Raw genomic sequence first — 19,443 nt, 5'->3', positions numbered from 1 at the left:
GGAAACCTTTATAAACATCAAAAAATTCACACTGGAGAGAAACCATATGAATGTTTCGAATGTGGAAAGAGATTTATTAATGGTGAAAAACTCAGTAATCATCAAAGGATCCACACAGGAGAAAAACCATATAAATGCCTGGAATGTGGAAAAAGCTTCAGTCAGAGGGGAGATCTCTCTAATCATCAAAGAATTCACACAGGAGAGAAACCATTTAAATGCCTGGAGTGTGGAAAGAGTTTCACTCGGATAGGACACCTTTATATCCATCAAAGGATCCACACTGGAGAAAAACCATATGAATGCCTGGTGTGTGGGAAGAGCTTTACTGTGGCTGGACACCTCCGAAGACATCAAAGGATACACACAGGAGAAAAAACGTATAAATGCCTGGAGGGCTTTGAGTGTGGAAAGAGCACCTTTTCCATTCATCAAAGAATCCACTCAGGAGAGACACAGCATAAATTCCTGGAGTGTAGAAAGAGCTTCAGTCTAAGGGGAAACCTTTATGTACATCAAAGGATCCATTCAGGGGAGAAAGCATATAAATGCCTCCAGTGTGGAAAGATCTTTACTGAAAATAGTGGTCTTCGTAAACATCAAAGAATTCACACAGGAGAAAAACCATATGTCTAGAGTTTGGAAGGTGTGAACACTTACTGTTCATTGCCATCTCATCCTTTGTGTGACAACATTTTACTGCTCCCTTTATTGCTACTCTCTGTTTAATGATGCTGCTATTTTGTGATGCCTAATAGTTGAATTTAAATCTTACACACTTTTCAAGGAGTACAAAATCTTATGAGTAGAAGTGTATTCAATTCCACAAACTCATATCACAATTTCTTCTCATTGCTGAGATTTCATTTTGAGATTCAGAAGCTACTACTGAAATGTTCTTCCCATGGGCCTAGAAATCAGAGCGCTCTCTCCTGGGTTAATTTTCCCCTTGAAATAGTTCCGTACTTTTTGGCACACTCCCTCCTTCAACACAGAGGACAAACTGCACTCTTGGTTATTACTGAATCAATTAATGAGTCTATTTACCCTTTTCTCTCCTTATGCGGGCCATAACCATTGCCTCATGTGAAGACCTCTGTGTTGCAGGAATATAGTCCTTGCTGAGGGCCAAGCAACGGCTTTCTTGCACTTGGTTGCACTTTCTTGTAACTTTAATGTTTTTGTGATAACCTTGTAATATAGAAGGTTTCTGCCTTAGCATCTAGGTGCTTGTAACTTTCTAACTGCAAAACAAGGCACTCTCTCAGGCTGAATAGCAAAGGACTTTTTCAGTTGTACATGCTAGAAGATTCAGCTGCCTAAAAATGTCCCTTTTCACAATAGATTTCTGTGGCTCATGCTCTGGATGCCTTTTCCCATGTGAACATTCTCCATTTAATACAATGGTTTGAAATGGTTATTATGGGATGTTTAACTTATTGTCCACGTTTCTGATTAACAGGATTTCTTCCATCCAATCAACTATTCTTGTAGTATGAAAGGAGACTCACACGAATCTTGAGCAGCTGTGTTCTTTATTGGTTAACATTCACTCATATATGTATGTCTTAAAACAATAGCTTTAGCAGTTAAACATTAACAGTTTACATGCCATCCCGAAATTGGTTGTTTTTCCTTATCTATTGCTTATCCTTTTCAATTAACACAAGGAATAATATATGATCCAGTTTCCTGCATTCCATAAGCTTATCTTTCTAATTTAAGATCTTGTTTTTTGCATGTTATCTCAAGCCCACTCTGTACACATCCTTTGCAGTCCCTGTCTGAGCTTTGCCATCCAAAAAGGAACATACAGAATGTGTACTTCAAGATGGACTCAGGAAACATGCTACATATTCTTTTGTACTTTTTCTACTGTATGTGTCCTGTGCTCCTCTTTTCATTAAGGGAAACCTCCTTGTGAGATTAATAAGTTGCCTTTAAATGATCTTCTAATTGGAACAAGTGTCCCATCAGGTACAAATTTTCCCTTTGTCCACACCCCACCCCACCCCCAATGCCCGTCCAGATGGCAGGAACTGGCAGGACCTGGCTCTAGAGCTAATTTGGCCTTCATGGTTGGGGATGTCATTGTTTGATATAATCTAAATGGGTTTTCCAAATGTCAGCACCATGTAAGACCATCCCCAGATATCTGAAACTCTTGTAAATTGGATGCTCTCAGTAGTTCCCTTATCTTTATAAAGCTTTTTAGCAGAAACAAGAGACTCTCTAAGGCCAACAAAGCTTTGTGAGATACGATCCATATCCTCAGCATATAGGAGGAGAAGTAGGGCCCAGGGATTGACACAGGTGTAAGCAGGAGAATGATCAGATGAGCTGTTGAGCAGCGGAGTTGCTACGTAAAGAGTGTGGAGGTCTAAATACAGCCCTGGGAGACTGAAGAGGTACCAGGTTGATTAGCACATTTCATACAAATGCTGAATGAGAAAAAGTAACATCCCTTTGTACTGTATTCGGCATGTTCATTAAGATTTCTCTCAAATGTTGGTTTAAAATCTACAAAGGCTTCATGCAGTGATTTTGTCCATGCCATTTTGTTTTATTTAGAAGAATGTTAGTCATAAATCAAAATTCACAGCCAATGTATTATGCAAGGAACTATCAGTGCTGTTTAATTGCATCAGTTTCAACTGATTTCACAGTAGATTGAGTTTTGATAAAAAGGTACCCCTAACTTTTTGCTTCTACAGGGGGACTCGACCATTCACCTTGTCCTTCTCTGAAACTTGGAAGGGACCTTGCAGGTCCAGCTCGAACCAGGATTGCCACCGAGACGGGGCAACTGATAGGCCAGCTTGAACTCAGCCAGGAAGTAATGAAGGCTGGACTTGGACAACAGCCAGAAATCCAACTCTTCTCAACACTGCCACACTTAGCAAATGTGAATGTGGGTGTTAGATGCTATGGAGAGAGTAGTGCTGCGTGAATCAAATCAAAATTTACTGGTCTGGCCACGATATCTCAAGCTCTGGAGCAGACATGTCAAACACAAGGCCCACGGGCCACATCCAGCCTGCAATGTTGTCCGTCTGTCCCGGAGACCTGCTCTGGAACAACAAAAGACCACCCCAGGCCAACCAGACATTGATCTACAACCTGGTTGCGTCCATCAAAACTAGAACGTGCTCAGCTTTAGATCCACAGGTCAGCCCTGGAACCAGCGACGTTCCCTGCCCTGCTTACTGGGTGCACACGCAAGTGGAGTCTCCTGGCTATCTTGCCCCACAGGCTGACTTCACCCAGGGTACTGGCCATCTCCTGTGCGCACACCCTGGTGGTGGGGCGGCTTCCTGGTTCTAGGGCTGTCCCATGGATCTAAGGCTGAGCAGGTTCTGGCTTTGATGGACGCAACCAGATTGTAGATCAGCGCCACCCCCCACCAGCACCTCCACGGTCCCCTTGCTGAAATAGCCTTGCAGCCACAGGCTTCCCTTTCACCAGGACCAGCCCTGCCCACCCACGAGGCATAGTGACGGGCAGTGGCAGCATGGAGACCGATAGCATTGGCAATCTCCCCGTCCCCTCCTATCACCGAGCATAAAGGCCGGCAGGTGACGCCAACAGTTGTCCTTTGCTGTCCTCTGATGGTCGGTAGGGGGGTTGCCGCTCGGCTGTACTTCATCTCGAGGGCCGGGGAAAGGCCACGACGCCCCCCCAGCAAAGAGCTCAGTGGCTCTCTCTAAGATTCCTTCCTTGGCACTTCCTGCAGCCCAGGGCTCGTGGGGGCTGGAGCTAGAAGGCTGTCCGGGCGGACAGGGCAAGTGGTATGGCCTTCATCATCCACGACCGCAGCGGAGAAGACCTGTGAGTGGAAGTCCTGGAAGGCACCATATTTGTGCCGGGCGGAAGCGCTGCAGGCTGAAGGCACCATCTTTCCAGCAGGCGGAAGGAAAAGTTAACTGAGCTTGCTGTCGCATTCTTTGCAAGTGTCGGAACAGAGCGAGACTCCTGGCGCCCTCTGCAGGCGGTCAGCGGGAAAAGGGAAGGGACGAACTGGGCGATCGCCTGCCCTAGATTAAAACGATGGCCAATTTTTGACTTGTGGTCTTCAACTTCCGGAAATCCTGAGCCAGCCAAATACTGTCCATGCTGGCTCAGGAATTCTGCGAGCGGAAGTCCACAAATAATAAAAAGACCGTCGTTCATCACCTCTGACATACAGCAACCTGAAGTGGGACGCAGCGGTACCCAAGGTTCTGTTAACACGACCTGCTTCCCCGCTCCTGGCGTTGCACACCCAGACCCCTGGCGTTGTTTAACAGGCTCAGTGCATGCCGATTTAACCTGGCAAACTGAGCAGACCCTGCATGTGTGAGGGCTTCCCTTACCACTGTGGCTTATTGCAGGGACTCCACCGGGGAACCTCTCCAGGCAGGTGACTCTCAGTCTGTACCTGGGCAGCCTTGGCTGACTTGGAAAGGAAAGCTTGCTTAGGCTTGGATGGGGGACCACCAGGAAATGCAAGAGATGATGTCTAGCAATGGAACGTTTAAAAAGCTCGGCTCCCTCCTCCTCGGGGCGCCCCCCAGATAAGGGAAGGCTGCTTTCCCGCCTCCCCCACCCTTCTCCCCATCGGCTCCGACCCCCTCGCGGGAGGGGGGCTGCCTGGGGGTTGCGGGGGGAGCCTGGCTGGAGCCCCCCGGAGGAAGAAGGTAGGTCAGAAAAAACCCCGGCAGGCCCCTCAGCTCCGCCGGCCTGGATGTAGGGGGGTGGGAAGACGGGACCCCAAAGATCAAAGGGAGCCCCTCGCTCCCCTTCCAAAAGAAAACCTTTGCTACTGCGCAGACGCCAAATGGATTATGGATGGAAGGACGACGCTGATTGGTCGCTCTGGCGAGGGCGGCGATTAGCACGAGGACTTCTCAAGGCGGTCCATTCAATGGAAAGAAGAGCTAACAGGCGCTCTGAGAAGTCCCGCCTCCACTTCCGGTATCAAACATTACAGAAGGGCCGAATTGACTCAGGTAGGGCGCAAAGGATGCCGGGAGTCGCAGTCCGAGCTCTTCTCTGGCAGAGAAAGTGGGGAGGGGGGAGGCCGAGGCCTGTCTGGTGGGACGGGCGCTGGGAGGGAGTCCTGCCCGGAAAGTCTCACTGAGAGGCCGAGGCTTCGGCCTTCTTCCCTGGGCGGGGCTGGGACTCTCCTCCAGGGAAGGGACGAAGCCGTGACCCGCCTCTCCTCCTCTCCATTCCCCCCTGCAGGAGGATGGGCGAGCCCGGCGGAGGAAGGAAGGAGGCCCAGCGGAGCAGCCCCGGGAGGAGACGGCGGGGAAGGCCCGGAAGGGATGGGCCGAAGGGGACTCCGCGAAAGGAGGCCGCCTGGAGGGCGAACCGGGGAGCAGGAAACGGGCGGAGACCCCGAGACGGGCCTGGAGGGCGGAGGGTCCCTCAGAAGAGGCGGGAAACTCGGGAAACGCCACAGAATCCAGGAGGGAGGAGAGAAATATCAGTGCCCGGAATGTGGAAAATCCTCCAAATCAAATGAAGCTCTTAAAAAGCATCTAAGAATCCATACTGGAGAGAGACCGTATGAATGCCTGGAATGTAGAAAGAGCTTCAGTCTGAGGGGAAACCTTTATAGACATCAAAGGATCCACACAGGAGAGAAACTGAATAAATGCACAGAGCGTGGAAAGAGCTTCAGTCGGAGGAGCAGCCTTTATAGTCATCAAAGAATCCACTCGGGAGAAAAACCATATGAATGTTTGGAGTGTGGAAAGAGCTTTTCTGATAGTGGAAACCTCCGTAATCATCAAAGGATCCACACTGGAGAAAAACCATATGAATGCGCGGAGTGTGGAAAGACCTTCACTCGGATGTGACATCTCCGTACACATCAAAGGATCCACACTGGAGAAAAACCGAATAAATGCACAGAGTGTAGAAAGAGCTTCAGTCGGAGGAACAGCCTTTATAGACATCAAAGGATCCACACAGGAGAAAAACCTTATGAATGTCTGGAGTGTGGAAAGAGCTTTTCTGATAGTGGACACCTTCGTATTCATCAAAGGATCCACACTGGAGAAAAACCTTATGAATGCTTTGAGTGTGGAAAGAGATTTGGGGATAGGAGCACCTTTCGTGTTCATCAAAGAATCCACTCAGGACAGACACAGCATAAATGCCTGGAGTGTGCAAAGAACTTCAGTCGGAGGAGCACCCTTTATAGACATCAAAAGATCCACTCAGGTGAAAAACCATATAAATGCCTGGAGTGTGGAAAGAGCTTTGATCGGAGGTCCACCCTTTGTGTGCATCAAAGGATCCACACAGGAGAAAAACCACATAAATGCCTGGAATGTGGAAAGAGCTTTGGTCACAGGGGAAACCTTTATGTACATCAAAGGATCCATTCAGGAGAGAAACCGTATAAATGCCTCCAGTGTGGAAAGAGTTTCAATCATAGGGGAACCCTTTATGTACATCAAAGGATCCATTCAGGGGAGAAAGCATATAAATGCCTCCAGTGTGGAAAGAGTTTTACTGAAAGTGGTGGTCTTCGTAAACATCAAAGAATTCGCACAGGAGAGAAACCATATGTCTAGAGTTTGGAAGGTGTGAACACTTACCATTCTTTGCCACCTCATCCTTTGTGTGTCAACATTTTACTGTTCCCTTTATTGCTACTCTGTTTAATGATTCTGCTATTCTGTGATTTCTAATAGTTGAATTTGAATCTTACACACTTTTCAAAGGGTACGTAATCTTATGAGTAGAAGTGTATTCATTTCCACAAACCCGTATCACAATTTCTTCTCGTTGGTGAGATTTCATTTTGAGATTCAGAAGCTGCTACTGGAATGTTCTGAAGAAACTTAGCAATTTCCATTGTGCCCACGGTTCTTTCCTTGGGCCTGGAAATCAAACCGTTCTCCAGGGTTAATTTTCCCCTTGAAATAGGACTCTCGCCTCTTCCGTACCTTTTGGCACACTCCCTCCTTCCACACAGAGAACAAACCACTCTTATTACTGAATCAGTTAATTATTACTGAATCAATTAATGAGTCAATTTACCCTTGTCTCTCCTTATGCGGGCCATAACCTTTGCCTCCTCTGAAGACCTCTGTGTTGCAGGAATACAGTCCTTGCTGAAGGCCAAGCAACGGGTTTCTTGAACTTGGTTGTCCTTTCTTGTAACTTTAATATTTTTATGATAACCTTGTAATATTCTAGGTGCCTGTAACTTTCTAACTGCAAAACAAGGCACTCTCTCAGGCTGAATAGCAAAGGACTTTTTCATTTGTACATGCTAAAGTTTCAGCTGGCCGAAATGGTAACTTTTCACAACAGATTTCTGTGGCTCATGATGCTCATGATGCCTTTTCGCATGTGAATGTTCTCCTTTTAATACAATGATTTTAAATGGTTATGTTATTATGTGATATTTAACTTACTGTCCACGTTTCTGATGTAACAGGATTTCTTCCATCCAATGAACTGTTCTTTTGTACTTTTTCTTCTGTATGTGTCATTTGCTACTCTTTTCATTAAGGGAAACCTGCTTGTGAGATTAATAAGTTCCCTTTAAATGATCTTCTAATTTGAACAAGTGTGCCGTGGCACAATCTAGGTATCTGACCTACCTCAATTGGGTCCCTTAGGAAGGAAAGATCCTCAACTTCATCAGATTGAAGCAAATGGTCCCTGTCGTAGAAACCAATTCTGGTCCAATTTGCTATCCCTTGTGGGTGGGCGGGGCTGGTCCTGGTGAAAGGGAAGCCTGATGGCTGCAACCTCCCCACCCCCATCATCCTTTTCTGAGCGGAGGAAGGAAAGAGATGAGGAGGGAGAGAGGGAGGGAATAAGTGAGGAAGGAAAAGCACCTTGGTAGCATCAATCCTGCATCCATTGAGACTTGGGCTCAAAGGAGAAAGCAATTTTGTGTTCTCTTTTGTCGCAGACAGGACTTTATTGGCAGTCCAAGTTAACATTGGTATTCTTGAATTGTGAGCTCTTTAGGAAAGTGTCCCCTCCTTGTGTGTTGCAAAGAGCCATTTCCAGTGGGGAAAACATTTTCTTTTGCTATATTTCTAGTCTGAATTAGACCAAGGCAGGGTCCCTACAGGAGAGCCCTTGTAAGGGTTATGTATTAATAGAAAAGTAACTAATTTAAACTTGCTCTGAAATGCTAAAGCTGTTGCACATAAAAAATGGAGGAGCTCTGATCAACTATCACAGCCACCATTTTGACACTTTTGCTGTACTGTTGTCTGTGGAAGTCCCCACTAAATGCAGGCATGGGATAAACTGAACCTGGTTTGTTCTCGGTCTTTTAAGTGGTCACAGACTGCTAAAGTGGCATTTGATCACAAGTCAAGAAGGCCTAGAGAAATGTTTCCCCTTTTGCCTTTCAGCATCCAAGGGAGAAGGAAGGAGAAAGGGAAAGAGGAAAGAGAAAGAAAAAGAAAAAGAAGGAAAGGGGGGAAGGAAAAAGAAGAAAATTGGGGATGGAGGAAGATTATAAAGAGAGGAAGGGACCAAGAGAAGTCCTGCCTTAGCACTTAACCATAAGCAGCCATGCTACCAATCCCTTGTACCTTCCTCCTGATCTCTCCTGGTGGTCTCCCATCAAATTGCCAAGGAAAGTGAGCCTATCAGCAGCAGCCTTTTTTAAAATCCCATTTATATCCCACCGTTCTCCGAAGACTCAGGGGGGCTTACAATCTAAGAAGCCCAAATCAATGTGCTTAGCAATAGCCTTGAAGAGGTAAGTGCAGCCAGGTGTCCCCCGAGCAGCTGGCATCACTGGGGGTCCTCTGCATGGCCTGGGAGGGACAGCCAGGCTCCTGGTGGACAAGGCTATGGTGTTCGCCCTGGTCTTTCCTTCCTCACCTGGAGACAATGTATTCCCTCCCGCCTGGGCCCCCACAGGCACCCTCCCTGAAACAAACAATGTTGAGGTGGCCACCCCCACCGCAGCCCCCCAAGGTCAACCACAACGCTAATGCAGCCCTCAATGATATTGAGTTTCACACCCCTGCTCTAGAGCGTGTTGGGCAGACTACCTGGGCAGCTGGTTGTCATGCACTAATCTGGGGTCAGCTGGCGCCCCACCTCCTTGGCAGGAAGGCAGGCTAGGAGTAGCACTTCAAAGAAAACTTGGGGCTCAGCATCTCAGGGAGGGCCAACAGATGGCACAGTCTGGTCCTTTGCTGCCCCCTGATGGCTGTTAGCAGAGCTGCTGCTCTAATTCCATCTCAAGAACCCAGGCGGCTTTGGCAGCTCCCACAGTAAGGATGGCAGTTGGGTCCTTCAAAGCGCTCCCCTGACCTCTGGTGGTTCCTTAGCAGGTACAAGGGCCCTTGGACCATGGGGGTTGAAAATCGGGCTGGTTGGGTGGCTGGTGCGGAGGGAAATAGCTCCATAGTCCCCATCTGTGGTTTCCTGGCCAAGAATAGCTTTGTTTGCCTAAACTCACTTGCATCAGCTATATTATATGCCTAGGCAGAAAAGAAGTTTTCAGTGCCAAAGAAATGCTGTTCTCCAATTTCCGCTGCCTTCTATCAAGTGCCAGGAACACTGGTGGTGTGTTCGTGGCCCCTGAGTTTTTTTTCTTTTTTCATATAGACAAATCCAAGAGTGCTCCACCACCACCACCCTTGCTGGATACCCCAGGAAAAGTTCCTTCTTTACCCAGGAAACCAGTTCCACCAACCTGCTCTGCAGCTTCCAAGCAACAGCCTGGCTGACCTGATCAGGTGTCAGGACCCACGCCGGTCCACATCTTAGGAAAGAACTCTTGGAGACAGGATTGTCCAAACAGGAACTTTTACTAAAACATTGACAGTGGATAATCTAGACAGGATCAATACTTTTAAAGTGTCCCGGAGTAAAAACCCCTCCCCTCAGTCCATTTGGTCAGTCCGGGATCAGTTAAGTTTCAGGTGTCAAAACCCTTCATGGGAAAAGAGAACTTCCATGCATTTTCAACATTTGCTTCCTCCCTTTCAAATACCAATCGGAGATAAACCAGAATCCCCCCCTCTTTCTTTGTTCTTCTCAGTTCAAAGGTTCTTTCCCTGGTCTTTGATGATGGCCTACAGGCAGGCTGAATAAACAACCTTCCATCTAAGGCAGGGGTGTCCAAACTTTTTTCAAAGAGGGCCAGATTGGATGAAGTGAACATGCTGGAGGGCCAAACATTTTTCCGAACATTCTTTGAACAATTACAATTAAATGCAAATGAATTATTTTATGCCAAGTTAATTGCAAATGGCATACTTTTCATTTTATAACATTAAGATCAACTGACAGCTGAGTTTTCACAATGTATTTTATGTGCAAAACAAGAGGCTTGACAGAACAGTGGAGCCTAAGGGGAGACATACAGGTGCCCTGCCCCATCCGCTCTCATTCACTCACCTTTGCTTGGAAAAGTTTCTCGGTCTCATTCACTCATGTTTTGTTTGCAAAAGCTTCTCTCTCGCTCTCTCATTCCCTCACTCTTGCTCCAAAAAGCCTCTTTCATGCTCTCATTCACTCACACTGCTCAATAAATGTTTCTCTCTCACTCTCATTCACTCACCAACTCAAAAGGCCAGCCGCGGCGCCTCCATTGACTTCCATGGGGACGATTGGCAATTAAAACCACTCCCGCTACTGATGCTAACTTTTTCACTTGCTGCTTGGTTCTGATTTAACCTGCAGAAACAAATCCCCGAGCCGGCCCCCATGGCAGCAGCGAGCCCCAAGGAGCGGGACGGCCCAGTGTGCTCGCCGAGACGCTGGAGCGAGATTGCCCCCAACAATCTGAGCACAAGATCGGCATTTCTCAGTCCGCGCTGATCTCGCGCTCCTTACAATCTCCCTCTCTTTGTTTCAGTTTGCTTTCTACATTTGGGATGAAGACTCGAGGTTCGGCATTTCTCTGCGTCCGCTGATCAGCGCGTGCGGAGAAATGCCCATTCCCTCTGCTGAGCCATCCCAGTTACTTCCCTGGAGCACCTCCATATCTTGTAAGGGCGCACAGGGAATCGGCGTTTCTCTGCACTCGCTGATCAGCGCGTGGGGAGAAATGCCCATTCCCTCTGCTGAGCCATTCCAGTTGCTTGCATTGCAGAAGGCAAGTATTTGGGATGAAGACTCGAGATTCGGCGTTTCTCAGCCCGTGCTGATCTTGCCCTCCTTACAGTCTCCCTCTCTTTGTTTCAGCTTGCTTTCTGCATTTGCGACAAAGACTGGAGACTCGAGAGAGGGAGATTGTAAGGAGCGCGAGATCAGCACTTTCTGCATTTGGGACAAAGACTCGAGATTCGGCGTTTCTCAGCCCACGCTGATCTCGCGCTCCTTACAGTCTCCCTCTCTCGAGTCTTCATCCCAAATGCAGAAAGCAAGCTGAAACAAAGAGAGGGAGACTGTAAGGAGGGCGAGATCAGCACGGGCGGAGAAATGCCGAATCTCGTGTCTTTGTTCCAAATGATTGCCTTCCGCAATGCAAGCAACTGGGATGGCTCAGCAGAGGGAATGGGCATTTCTCCGCACGCAGGAGAGGTTTGTTAGGGAGGCGGTGGTCCGGCGTTGTTTACCTCCTGTGTGTGTGTGTCGGGCCCACAGAGAGATGCAAACACCAGACTGCCACCACCTCTACCAGCCGTTCCCCACAGGTCTGACACACACACACACACACACACACACACATACAAATGAGAGGGGGGGGAAATGCCAGACTGCCGCCTCCCTACCAGCCTACCAGCCATTCCCCACAGGTCCGACACACACATACACAAACGAGAGGGGGGGAAATGCCGGACTGCCGCCTCCCTACCAGCTGTTCCCCGCGGGTCCAACACACACAGACACACAGAGAGAGAGAGAGAGAAGGGGGAAAAGAAGGAGGGGATCTGGCAGCACCTGAGACTCCATATGCTGCTCAGAAACACCCTCTCACCGCCCTCCCTCCTGTGGCAGACAGTCTTCTGCTTGCCGCCCTCAATCAGAAGGGAGGGCCGTGGGAGGGCCGCATTTACACAGAGCAAGGAGGGCTGTTAGAGGGCCGTATTAAACCGCCCCCCGGGCCGCAAATGGCCCGCGGGCTGGACTTTGGACATGCCTGATCTAAGGGATAAAGGTAAAGGTAAAGGTTCCCCCGCACATGCGTGCTAGTCGTTTCCAACTCTAGGGGCCGGTGCTCATCTACGTTTCAAAGCCGAAGAGCTTGTCCGAGGACATCTCCATGGTCATGTGGCTGGCATGACTAGACGCCAAAGGCGCACAGAACACTGTTATGAATGTTCTCCTTTGAATACAATGCTTTTAAATGGTTATGTTATTATGGGATGTTTCAATTACTGTCCACGTTTCTGATGTAACAGGATTTCTTCCATCCAATGAACTATTCTTTTGTACTTTTTCTTCTGTATGTGTCCTGTGCTCCTCTTTTCATTAAGGCAGGGGTGTCAAACTCAATTTCATTGAGGGCCGCATCAGCATTGCGGTTGCCCTCAGGGGGCCGGGTGGGTATGGCCTGGGTGGGCGTGGCCTACTGGGTGGGCGTGGCTAGAGTGCATATGGCCTACTGGGTGGGCGTGGCCACCTCTACATCGTTGGCATCAAGGGTGCCTATGGGGGCCTGGGCAGGAGTGGGACAGATCTAAGGGTCTCTGGCAGAAGGAGGGTCTCTGGGCCGGGGCCAAGGCAGTGGGGGCCGTTCCCTCACTGTTTCCAGGATGGCTTCGCGGGCCACATAAAATCACTCCGTGGGCCGGATCCGGCCCCCGGGCCTTGTGTTTGACATGTCTGCATTAAGGGAAACCTCCTTGTGAGATTAATAAGTTTCCTTTAAATGATCTTCTAATTGGAACATGTGTGTCGTGGCACAATCTAGGTGTCTCATCTGCCCCAACTGGGTCCCTTAGGAATGAAAGATCCTCAACTTCATCAGATTGAAGCAAAAGGTGCCTCTCGTAGAAACCAATTCTGGTCCAATTTGCTATCCCTCGTGGGTGGGCGGGGCTGGTCCTGGTGAAAGGGAAGCCTCATGGCTGCAATCTCTCCCCCCCATCACCCTTTTCTGAGCGGAGGAAGGAAAGAGATGAGAAGGGAGGGAGGGAGGGAACAAGGGAAGAAGGAAAAGCACCTTGGTAGCATCAATCCTGTATCATTGAGACTTGGGCTCAAAGGAGAAAGCAATTTTGTGTTCTCTTTTGTCGCAGACAGGACTTGATTGGCAGTCCAAGTTAACATTGGTATTCTTGAATTGTGAGCTCTTTAGGAAAGTGTCCCCTCCTTGTGTGTTGCAAAGAGCCATTTCCAGTGGGGAAAACATTTTCTTTTGCTATATTTCCAGTCTGAATTAGACCAAGGCAGGGTCCCTACAGGAGAGCCCTTGTAAGGGTTATGTATTAATAGAAAAGCAACTAACTTACACCTGCTCCTAAATGCTAAAGCTGTTGCACATAAAAAATGGAGGTGCTCTGATCAACTATCACAGCCACCATTTTGACACTTTTGCTGTACTGTTGTCTGTGGACGTCCCCACTAAATGCAGGCATGGGATAAATTGAACCTGGTTTGTTCTCGGTCTTTTAAGTGGCCACAGACTACCAGCCACAGTGGCATTTGATCACAAGGGAAGAAGGCATAGAGAAATGTTTCCCCTTTTGCCTTTCAGCATCCTTTCAGCAATGGGGAGGGAGGAAGATTATAAAGAGAGGAAGGGACCGAGAGAAGTCCTGCCTTAGCACTTAACTTAGCATTTAGCACTTAACCACAAGCAGCCATGCTTCCAATCCCTTGTACCTTCCTCCTGACCTCTCCTCGTGGTCTCCCATCAAATTGCCAAGGAGAGCGAGCCAATCAGCAGCAGCGTTGAAGAGATAAGTGCAGCCGGGTGCCCCCCAAGCAACTGGCATGACTGAGGGTCCTCTGCATGGCCTGATAACAACAGCCAGGCTCCTCTGGTGGACAAGGCTATAGTGCCTTCCTCACCTGGAGACAATGGTTCCCCCCCAACCTGGGCCCTCACAGGTGCCCTCCCAAAGCGAACAATATTTTTTTAAATTTTATTTTAATACCATTTATATGCCACTCTTCTCCGAAGACTCAGGGCGGCTTACAATCTAAGCACAAATCAAATGTGCTTAGCAATAGCCTTCATTCTGTGTATATGCCTGCTTATTAGGGCTTTCACCCCCCCCCAAGCGGCATTATTACAAAGTCAGCTTATTGCCCCCAACAATCTGGGTCCTCATTTCACCTACCTCGGAAGGATGGAAGGCTGAGTCAACCTTGAGCCTGGTGGGATGCGAACCTGCAATAATTGCAGGTGTTACTTAAGGAGGCATTAGCCCACTGCTCAACCAAGCTTCCTAATATTGAGATGGCCACCCCCATCCCGGTCCCCCAAGGTCAACCAAAACGCTAATGAAGCCCTCAATGAAATTGGGCATGTTGGGCAGACTACCTGGGCAAGTGGTTGTGAGGCATTAATCTAGGGAGACCCAGCACCCCACCTTCTTGGCAGGAAGGCAGGCTAGGAATGGCCCTTCAAAGGAAACTTGGGGCTGAGCATCTCAGGGTCTGCTCCTTTGCTGCCCTCTGATGGCCGTTAGTGGAGCTGCTGCTGTGATCTAATTCCATCTCAAGAACCCTGAAGACTTTGGCAGCCCCCACAGTAAGGATGGCAGTTGGGTCCCTCAAAGTGCTCTCCTGACCTCTCTGGTGGTTCCTCAGCAGGTGCAAGGGCCCTTGGACCATGGGGGCCAGAAAGCAGGGGCTGGGTGGGTGGCTGGTGCGGAGGGAAATATCTCCATAGTCCCCATCTGTGGCTTCCTGGCCAAGAGTAGCTTTATTTGCCTAAAGTCACTTCCATCAGCTATATTATATGCCTAGGCCAGGGGTCGGCAACCTGAAAAAGCAAAAGAGCCACTGGGAACCGGTTCCATCACACATAAAAAAAAGTGGGAGCCGCGTGCGTGCGTCCATGCATGTGTATGCGCAAAAAATTTTTTTTCGCATGCGCAAAACAGTTTTTTCTTGCGCATGTGCGGACGCACGCGGTTGCCATTTTTTTATGTGATGGAACCGGTTCCCGGTTACGCGATGTCGACGGCCCGTTTGCAGAGCTACCGCCTTCGGCAGCCTGCAAACATGCCGCAACAGCTTTCCCAAAGAGCGGCGCTGCTGCCCATTTGTGCGGAGGTGCGGGCGCACCTCTCCAAAGGTTTGGGGAGGTGCGCGCGCACCTACGGTCATTCGAAGAGGTGCACGTGCACCTCTCGGAATGGGCAGCAGTGCCGCTTGTTGGGAAAGCTGCTGCGGCCCGTCTGCAAAACTGCCGCTTTCGGCAGCCTGCAAACATGCTGCGGCAGCTTTCTCAAAGAGCGGTGCTGCTGCCCGTTCGCGCGGAGGTACGCGCGCACCTCTCCAAAGGTTTGGGGAGGTGCGTGCGCACCTACGGTCGTTCGGAGAGGTGCGTGCGCACCTACGGTCGTTCGGAGAGGTGCGCGCGGACCTCTCGGAATGGGCAGTGGCGTCACTTGTTGGGAAAGCTGCCGCGGCCCGTCTGCAGAGCTGCCGCTTTTGGCAGCCTGCAAACGTGCCGCGGCAGCTTTCCCAAAGAGCGGCGCCGCTGCCCGTTCACGCAGAGGTGTGCGCGCACCTCTCCAAAGGTTTGGGGAGGTGCACGCGCACCTCTCCAAACGGGCGGTGCCACTCTCCATTTGGAGAGGTGCGCGTGCACCACTGCCCGTTCGAAGAGGTGCGCGCGCACCGGGCGGCTGGGAGCCGCAGGAGACGGCTCAAAGAGCAGCATGCGGCTCCGGAGCCGCGGGTTGCCGACCCGTGGCCTAGGCAGAAAAGAAGTTTTCAGTGCCAGAGAAATGCTGTTCTCCAATTGCCGCTGCCTTCTATCAAGTGCCAGGAACACTGGTGGTGTGTTCCTGGCCCCGAGTTTTTTTCTTTTTTCATATAGACAAATCCAAGAGTGCTCTCCACCACCACCATCCCTGCTGGATACCCCAGGAAAAGTTCCTTCTTTACCCAGGAAACCAGTTCCACCAACCTGCTGTGCAGCTTCCAGGCAACAGCCTGACTGACCTGATCAGGTGTCAGGACCCACGCTGGTCCACATCTTAGGAAAGAACTCTTGGAGACAGGATTGTCCAAACAGGAACATTTACTAAAACATGGTTGACAGTGGATAATCTAGACAGGATCTGGAAAATGTGTCGCAGATCGATACTTTTAAAGTATCCTTGAGTAAAAACCCCTCCCCTCAGTCTATTTGGTCAATCCGGGATCAGTTAAGTTTCATGTGTCAAAAGCCTTCTTGGGAAAAGAGAACTTCAATGCATTTTCAACTTTTGCTTCCTCCCCTTCAAATTCCAATCAGAGATAAACCAGAATCCCCCCCCCCGCTCTTTCTTTGTTCTTCTCAGTTCAAAGTTTCTTCCCTGGCCTTTGATGATGGCCTCCAGGCAGGCTGAATAAACAACCTTCCATCTAAGGGATAAAGGTAAAAGGTAAATGTTCCGCCGCACATGCGTGCTAGTCGCATGTGCTAGTCGTTTCCGACTCTAGGGGCCGGTGCTCATCTCCGTTTCAAAGCCGAAGAGCTTGTCCGAGGACATCTCCGTGGTCATGTGGCTGGCATGATTAGACGCCAAAGGCGCACAGAACGCTGTTACCTTCCCACCCTAGTGGTCCCTATTTTTCTACTTGCATTTTTACGTGCTTTCAAACTGCTAGGTTGGCAGGAGCTGGGAGGAGTAACAGGCACTCACTCTGTTACGCGGCACTCGGGATTCGACCCGTGAAACTGCCAACCTTCTGATTAACAAGCTCAGCGTCCTAGCCCACTGAGACACCGCGTCCCTTTCTAATGGATAGGGATGACCAATTAATGGGAATGGCAGAATCCATGGGGCGAGATTTAGGGTTGCACAGATAGGGAGTTAGGAATGGAATATAAATGGATTCTGACACCAGGGTTCCAGATTCACAGCTCTAGTGCCTTCCAAGCTGCCTGATCAAAGGAAGCACCTGATTTTCCATGCTATTTTTTATTTAGGAGAAAGTCATAAATCAAAATTTACACTCAATGCATTATGAAGGAACTGGATACTGTTTAATTGCATCAGTGTCAACGGATTTCACAGTAAATTGAAATTATTTGGTAAAAAGGTACCCCTAAATACTTTTTGCTCCAATGGGAGGATTCGACCATTCACCTTGTCCTTCTCTGACTCTTCTGCAGAGAATTTGAGGGGCCCAAACTTGGCACAGTATTTATGATGCAGGTTGAGCAGAGCAGAACCGATCAGAACAATTCTTGGCCTCTGTTTCATGGCCCTGATCTGAATTCTTAGGAGAGGACAGTTTCTGGCTCCTTCTCCACCTTCAGGAGGGGTCTCAGCTGCAGCCAGGATGGCCCAGAAAAGGAGCAGCTGAGAGGCCGGCTGGAACTCAAGCAGGAAATAAGGAAGGCTGGTCTTGGACAACAGGCTAAGTCACAGAAATCTAGCCCTTCTCAATACTGCCACACTTAGCACGTCAATGGGGTGTTAGATCCTAGGGAAGAAATTGTGTTGTGTGAACGAAAACAAGTCATGCTGAAGTATAAAATTGCAACTTTCTTGCCATTCAGCCTCTAGAGTGCCTTTGCCAGCCTACCTGGGCAGGTTGTTGTGAGCTTTAATCTAGGGCCAGACAGTGCCCCGCCTCCTTCACTGGGCCGAGCATCTCTGAACTGCAGCGCTCCCAAAGGCCAGCCGGTAGTGCCAACACCCATCTTTGGCTGCCCCCTGATGGCCGGTGGGGGAGTGGCTGCTCAGCTGTACTTCATCTCCGGGGCCAGGAAAGCCAAAGAGCCCCCCTTGCAGCAAAGACCTCAGTGGGTCCCTCAAAGATCTCTTTGCTGGCAGTTCCTGGGCAAGTGCGAGGAAGGACTCACGGATTGTGTGGGCCGGAGCTGGAGGGCTGGTGCGGCCTTCATCATCCCGGGCCTAAGATTGCAGCCCTCCAGCCTTGAACGGGGCAGTAGCAGGAGGAGGACCCACAGAAGTTGCTCTTGGTTGCTCTCATATGTTGCCATTGAGGCTTGTTGCAGGGACTCGCCTGAAGGGTGTCCACTGGGAACCTTCTCCAGCCGGGGACTCTCAGCCTGGCCCTGGACATCATTGGCTGTCCTGGGAAGTAATCTTGATTAGGGTTAGTTGGGACTTCAATGGGAAAGGTGGTTCTCAAGGCCAGTTTATGGGACCATCTCTTCTCCCCACTTTCCTCCTTTCTCTTTGGCAGGGCAGAAGATGTGAGAAAAAAACCCAAGAAAAACATTTGGGAAAATCATGAGATGAATACAAATATTTAAAGTCAAACAATAATTGCATATCCTCCTTCCCCCCCCCCCCTATGCACGAAGAGGTTGCAGTGTGAATGCAGAGCGAGTGAAGGGAGGGGCAGAAGCTCTGGAGAGCCAAAAGACCGAAACAGGCAGATTCGTCCATGAGATCAGGATCAGAATCACAGAATTAATGTAAATGAATTAATAAATAAAGATGATGATGATGATAATGATGAGAGCTGGTAGGGACCCTGGGGGTCTTCTAGTCCAGCCCCCTGCTCAGGCAGGAGACCCTATACCATTTCAGACAAATGGCGGTCGAGTCTCTTCTTAAAACCTTCCAGTGTTGGAGCATTGACAGCTTCTGGTGGCAGGTAGTTCCACTGCTTAATTCTTCTCCCTGTCAGGAAATTCCTCCTTCCTCCCCGCTGGCTTTCCCTCCGTCGCTGCTTCTCCCGCCTTCGGGGGGCTTCGGGGACGAGCCCGGCTCCCTCCTCCTCGGGGCGCCCCCCAGATACGGGAAGGCTGCTCTCCCGCCTCCCCCGCCCTTCTCCCCATCTGCTCCCACCCCCGCGCGGGAGGGGGGCTGCCTGGGGGCCGCGGGGGGGCCTGGCCGGAGCCCCCCCAACTCCCCCCCGCCCTGCCTGGGGAGAGACTTCGCTACTACGCAGGCGCCATGTAGCTGATGGATGCAAGGAGGACGCCGATTGGTCGCTCTGGCGAGGGCGGCTATTGGCGAGAAGACTCGTAGGGGCGGTCCCTTCAAGCGAAAGAGAAACAGCAAGCAGGAAAAGGGCGCGCAGAGAAGTCCCGCCTCCACTTCCGGGAACGAACCGAACTGAGGCGCTTAATTGACTCGGCCGCGGACTGGCTCGGAGCCAGGTAGGGCGCAAGGGATGCCGGGAGTCGAAGTCCGAGCTCTTCTCTGGTGGAGAAAAGGGGGAGGGGGGAGCCCGAGGCCTGGTCTGTCGGGAGGGGCGCTGGGAGGGAGGCCTGCCCGGAAAGTCTCACTGAGAGGCCGAGGCTTCGGCTTTCCTCCCCGGGCGGGGCTGGGACTCCCCTCCGGGGAAGGGACGAAGCCGTGACCCGCCTCTCCCCCTTCGCCCCTGCAGGACTTCGGGCGAGCCCGGCGGAGGAAGGAA

General features: G+C 50.1%; 1 long non-coding RNA gene across 2 annotated transcripts; it reads right to left on the bottom strand.

Annotated features, from left to right (window-relative positions):
* Positions 1-16,124: 16,124 nt before the first annotated feature.
* Positions 16,125-18,362, bottom strand: LOC310647587. Of its 2 annotated transcripts, XR_014493894.1 has the most exons (3): positions 17,632-18,362; positions 17,190-17,529; positions 16,125-16,461 (listed from the first exon to the last, which is right to left on the bottom strand). It is a non-coding gene; the product is annotated as an uncharacterized lncRNA (long non-coding RNA). The 2 variants fall into 2 exon arrangements; XR_014493895.1 differs by lacking the exon at positions 16,125-16,461 and having other exon boundaries at positions 17,065-17,529.
* Positions 18,363-19,443: the final 1,081 nt, after the last annotated feature.

This window comes from Vipera ursinii (genome assembly GCF_947247035.1).
Source record: "Vipera ursinii genome assembly, chromosome: 16".
Taxonomy (NCBI): domain Eukaryota; kingdom Metazoa; phylum Chordata; class Lepidosauria; order Squamata; family Viperidae; genus Vipera; species Vipera ursinii.
The sequence above is the reverse complement of the archived record's forward strand: the minus strand, read 5'-3'. Positions and strand labels throughout refer to the sequence as shown.